The sequence below is a fragment of the Chiloscyllium plagiosum genome, chromosome 38 (genome assembly GCF_004010195.1).
Source record: "Chiloscyllium plagiosum isolate BGI_BamShark_2017 chromosome 38, ASM401019v2, whole genome shotgun sequence".
Classification (NCBI taxonomy): domain Eukaryota; kingdom Metazoa; phylum Chordata; class Chondrichthyes; order Orectolobiformes; family Hemiscylliidae; genus Chiloscyllium; species Chiloscyllium plagiosum.
The window spans coordinates 6992405-6998155 of NC_057747.1; the positions used below are offsets into that span (position 1 = coordinate 6992405).

The following is a 5751-nucleotide window of genomic DNA, read 5'->3' on the forward strand; positions in this document are numbered from 1 at the left end:
TAGTCCAACAGGTTTATTTGAAGGAGCAGCGCTCCGAAAGCTCGTGCTTCCAAATAAACCTGTTGGGCTATAACCTAGTGCTGAGTGATTTTAAAAAAAACTTTAGCAAGATGACGACTCTTCGCGCACTTGACGAATTTCTTTAGAAAGATGGTGGCATGTCTCACTTCACTGCTGTCCCTGCCTCCTTTACCAAGATGGCATCCAGGTCAACGTGGCCCCGCCTTTGGTCACGTGCCCCGTGGGTGGGTGTGAGGCGTTTTGGCGCCGGCGCAGTTGCCACGTCGGTGAACACTCTGAGCGGGGACTCGGTGGCGTGTCCGCCGCGGGTTTTATAGGCAGCGTCCTCTCACGGTAAGCAGCCACGAGCAAGTACTCGCCGCTGGAGCCTGAATTCCGGGTTTCGCCACACGGTTTAGGTGCTGAGGAGGGAGTCTTCAGAGCAGCCGGCGGAGCCTGAAGCTGCAGGCCCGGGCTGGAGGGGAGGCTGCAGTCGGGCACGGTGCCCTGTGACAGCACGGCGTGGAGGGAAGGCGGTCTGGGAGCACTGGCCGGATCCCTCTCTACCGGCTGCCCCTTTACTCCCTGAAAGACTTCAGTCTGCAGCCCCCACTTTTGCTAAGGGTTACCTTTGCCTCTGTGACTCAGGGCCCTCAGTTGCTGAAACTCACAACCACATTCAAATTCGACGTGACCCAGCACACATCACCATCCTTTTGTATTCTGCAGTTTTAACTTAATCACTTGTTGCCTGTATCCTATCCCACAGCAGGCCCTGCTCACCAGCGACACCCCTTCCATTTGTTGATTCACTTACCCAGTGCTTCAGATTTACAAGTCTTAATTGTTTCCTCATCGATCTCCCTGCGGCCTTGTCCACCCAATCTCCCCTGTCTCTGTGCTCCTTGAACTCTTTCCATCTCTTTCTCCACCATAACCTGCCATGTTTGTTGACTGTGCCTTCAGCTGTCCAGGCACTCTGCCTGTTCACTGTCTCTCCAATAAGACTTGTTCAAGATGTCACTTTTTTGCTCAGATGGTAGAGCATTTGTGTTTGAGTCAGAAGATTGTTACCTTAAATCTGTCTCCAGACACAACCTAGCATGGTGCATCATGTAATTCTGAGGCATATGGCATGCTTGGTGTTACTATAGTCTCCAATGAGTCATTAAATTGAGTCCTTGTTTGCAATCTCCGTTGCAATCCTGATGTCTTGGCCAACATGTCCTTCAACCAGTTCCCAAAACAAGTGAAACAAAAACAAATGCTGAAGAAATTCAGGTCTAACATCATCTATGGAGAGAAACAAATTAGTGTTTTGATTTCAATGACTCTTTGTTGGTAAAATATTAGATGCAAAATATTAACCGTGTTTCTCTCTCCACAGATGTTGCCAGACCTACTGAGTTTCTATGCTATTGTGTACTTCAGAACTCTGGCATCCACAGTATTTTGCTTTCACCCAGAACATATGATCTAGTCAGTTATGTTGCTGTGCATGGAACTTTGATTTGTGTAAATTGTTGCCATATTTATAACATTAGAATACTTCAGAACTATGTAATTTGCTCTAGAATGTTTTGAGTCATGAACGAGGCTAAATAAAAACATGCCTGAAAGCACTCATCCAACTGGGGGAGAGAGTCAGAGTTAATGTTTTAAGTTGGTCGGGTTTTCTTCATCTCTGTCTTCCTCAGACATGTCAATGTCCATTTGTTCTGCTTGTTCCTGGTGATTGCATGGAGAGTTTATTTGCTCTAAACCATCGCTATAGACAACGTGTTCATTGTGTCCTCTTTCGCCTCCTGCTCGGGTCTATGAACGCACTTTCCCTTCTGAGATGTTTTCTCTGCTCCCAAAGACCTATTGAGATTTGTGTTCTCTTACCCAGGGTCATTGTTCATGCTCTTTCCCAGTTATTTGTCTGCAATCCCTGCATTGACTCTTACCCTGAAAGGCCAAGCTTCCAGTTTCTGTACTCCCTTCCTGCGAGGTGCCTGTGTCTTCCTTTCCTTGCTAGAGATTTTTCTGATGCTCCTGTGGTCCTCCTGGAGACTATGCCCAGGATACAATCGTTCTCCTCTGAGCTGCTTTGTACTGCATTGTAGTGCACTCCATTGTTGTGCCTCAAATGTGGATTTTTGTTTTGCAAAGTGCCCTCTTGAGATAGTGCTCATTACTGGATCATGATGTTTGGGGCAGATGATAACTTGTACTTTCTTTAAATTGATAATTACCAATGACTGAATCTGATTTTTTCCATCTTAAAATTATTTCAAATGAATAGAAGTTGACTGCACATTGATCATTCCACTATTCCAATATCTAAACTGGTTAGTTTTTGATTGGTGTTTAATTAATTTTTGATTCCTACAAACCTCTTGCTGATATTCCAGTGTAATGCTGAGAGTGTGTTGCATTTTGAGGTGCTACCTTTCAATTGAGACATTAACCTGAGGCCCACTCTGGATCTGTGTTTTCAAACAGATGTAAAACAGCAGTTCCCAAATGACAGGGGGCTGGTATGGGTGGTGAAGTGGGGTTACTGAGACAGTGAATGGGGTCATGAGCTCAGTGCTGTGAACAGCACATTTAGCACCTGAGTCATTTTTCTGTCTTTGAATGTTTTTGCTAGATTTGACCTTGGCATCCTGGCCACTGTTTTTCCCTTCTTCTAAAGACTATTTAAAGTCACATGTAGGGCTGCAACTACCCTCGGGCTTGGTTTGGCTGAGCTGTGACAATTCCTCACTGCCGGCCGTCAGTTTATTTATTACTGTTTGCAGGGGAGGGAAAAGGGGCTGATCACTCTGCTTTTGGTGGAAGGATGAAAGTGGGTTTGATTGTGTGTGTTTGGAAGGGAAGAGAAGTTGATAACGTGCATGGTGAGAGATATGGGAAGAGAGAAGGGCTGTTTACCGAGTGTGGTGGGGAGGAACGAGGAGTTAGTGTGCGTTGGAGAATGGAGAAGGTCCTCACAGTTTTCTGTTGCTGGCAGAAATCTCTGACATAAATCATTTTGTAAAAACGTTGTTTTAAAATTCTATTCTCTCACAGTATGTAATGTTAATTAATGAGTTATAAAATGCAAATTTTAGTAATTATATTCTGAGTGTTAATATGTTGGGTATCTGAGATCCTGTTAATTTCCAAGTTTTAAAATGGGATCACATTGGAAAATATTTTTGGAAGACCTGATGTAAAGTCTCCCCAGTGGCACTATTGGAGAAAAAGCAGATTTTTCTGACAATTTGATTGCTGACCAATTTGTTCCCTTCAATTATCGTTACCAAAACAGATTTACTGTCATTATTGCATTGCTGTGGCCCTTTCTGTCTGCCAATTTGTTGACATGTTTCCTCGTCATATGAGTGACTGCACTTTAGAGTATTTGACAGGCTGGAAATCGCCTTGAAATACCTGGGGTTGTGAAAGGTGTAATGTAAGGGCAAATCTTTTTGCTAGTGTGAAAAACATCTCCCCATTACAGTCGTTAAAAATACTTCTGGCAACCTCCTTGATCCTCATCCTTTGGAGATGATATCTTAGTTGTTCCCTGACGGGGCTGTGTTATATTGTACTGGTTAGACCGAACCCAAGACTTTTTTTTAATATACGTGCCTACTATGTTTCATGTGCATAGATTTTTAAATTAATATTGGCAAATTTCCAGGCTAATCTGCTGTTTCCAGGGATATTCTGGTGTAATGGAGCATTTCTGTGCTGTGGTTGACATCTTTCCAAAGTTATCAGAAAATATCTTCAGTTGATTGTTGTGCAATAGTATATCTGGTGTATCAGTTGGATTGGCTTAAATGTGAGATGATTGTAAAATTTGTGCATAGTTTGGATGTTCTTTGCTAATGTCAGGTTGGTTTATTTTTGCAACAGTGCTGAATTTTATGTAAAGAACTTTAAAAAGCAAGTCAGAATCCTGGCACATTTGCCACGTACTTTGTAAGCATCCAACTTGTAACCAGTAAACATGGGCACCTCTGCTTCATTTTCTTTTGTGCCAAATGGCAAAATTAGCCAGACGTCTTAATGCTTTAAATACAAAACAGCTCAACTTTGCAAACTGGTATTAAGTTGTTCAGTACCAATTATATTACTGATTTCTCTTGGTCAGCCCCACATGCAGAGTAATGTTGTGGTCAGCTGGATGTTTTACTAGTTGGTTGTCCACTTCCCATTTGTAACTAAACCTCTGCAATGTAGGTGCTTCTGAGACATGTCTTCTGCTGCTAGCAAAACTCTTGCCCCCATCCTTAAATCCTTAGCTCCTTCAATGCCCTTCTACTAGTTGGTTGTAACATGGGGTGGTTAGGGTTAGGGTTGAGAGGCGTGGCAAGACTATCTCCAGATCAGGAAGATGTATAGTAGCAAGAAATAGCTTTCTCTCTTGTGCATTTTTGTGGACTTTGTTGTAGTTAAATATCTACCTATACTGTATTTATATAGAAAAATAAAAATGTTCATCAATGTTCCTGCAGGACCTGTCTTTCAGCTTTTGTGTGCAGTTTCCTCCCCATCCAAATTAAACAGGTTTGTCCACTTCCCATTTGTAACTAAACCTCTGCAATGTAGGTGCTTCTGAGACATGTCTTCTGCTGCTAGCAAAAATCTTGCCCCCATCCTTAAATCCTTAGCTCCTTCAATGCCCTTCTACCCATCCTCCCCATGTTTACTATTGACAAGGTCCAGCTTATTTGAAATAACCTCACTCATTCTGGTATCCTGCACTGTCATTGCCCACATTTTCCATTGTATTTTAGTAACTTTAACCTTAGACATCGACAATCTTGGTCAGCAGAACTTGCTGACTAGTTACGCGCTTGACAATGGTGACACTGTTCTCTCCTTGTGCACTAATTTAGTTAGAAATTGCCTTACACATTACATGTGAATGTGTTTTTATTTACTAATTAAACATCTTCCAATGTTAGTACACACCTTGCAAATCTGTCTCTTCTACCAGAGATTGGGAATCTGGTATAAATTTATTGTACATATATATGTTAAACAGGGCTTTGGTTTTTGTCTTAGGAGCAGTACTTGGACTTCAGCAGAATAATTACTCTGTGTTACTTTACAAAATGATGTGCTGACCCTGCCCTTGTTCTTCATTCAGATCATAGGTTAAATGACAACATGATGTGTTATGTTGGATTAATTCATTATTGATTAAGGTGGCAGTCTCCTAGTTTAGAGCAACAACTACCTGCTATCAATAATAGTTCCTCACTCTATCCAATTTTAGTAGTGTACCCGTACCAGCCAAAATCTGAAGCTTTTACCAATTATACACCATTCCAGCAGATGGCCAATAACCATGAAAGTAAAGCATGCGCAACGATCAGCAGACATTTTTGTGTTTGTCTTTTATCTTGCTGTTTTAATTTATGCACAAAAATGGATAAAATTCACATGCCCAAGACATGTCAATGAGTATCTGGATCAGATGCCTAATAAGTTGTTGTGGTTCTGTTCGCCGAGCTGGAAATTTTTGTTGCAAACATTTCGTCCCCTGACTAGGTGACATCCTCAGTGCTTGGGAGCCTCCTGTGAAGCGCTTCTGTGGTGTTTCCTCCGGCATTTATAGTGGCCTGTCCCTGCCGCTTCCAGTTGTCAGTTTCACCTGTCCGCTGTAGTGGCTGGTATATTGGGTCCAGGTCGATGTGTTTGTTGACCTGGACCCAATATACCGGCCACGACAGCGGACAGCTGAAACTGACAACCAGAAGCGGCAGG

General features: G+C 42.6%; 1 protein-coding gene across 5 annotated transcripts in view; it reads left to right on the forward strand.

Moving 5' to 3' along the window:
- The first annotated feature begins 252 nt into the window (after window positions 1–252).
- sec31b (SEC31 homolog B, COPII coat complex component) overlaps window positions 253–5751 on the forward strand; it is an 88629-nt gene continuing 83130 nt past the window's right edge. For 4 of the 5 annotated variants that reach the window (XM_043678749.1, XM_043678752.1, XM_043678751.1 and 1 more), the window contains exon 1: window positions 253–354. The gene's annotated coding sequence lies outside the window, so the exon portion shown is untranslated. The remainder of the gene's footprint in view (window positions 355–5751) is intronic. The other variant, XM_043678750.1, reaches the window with a different exon arrangement.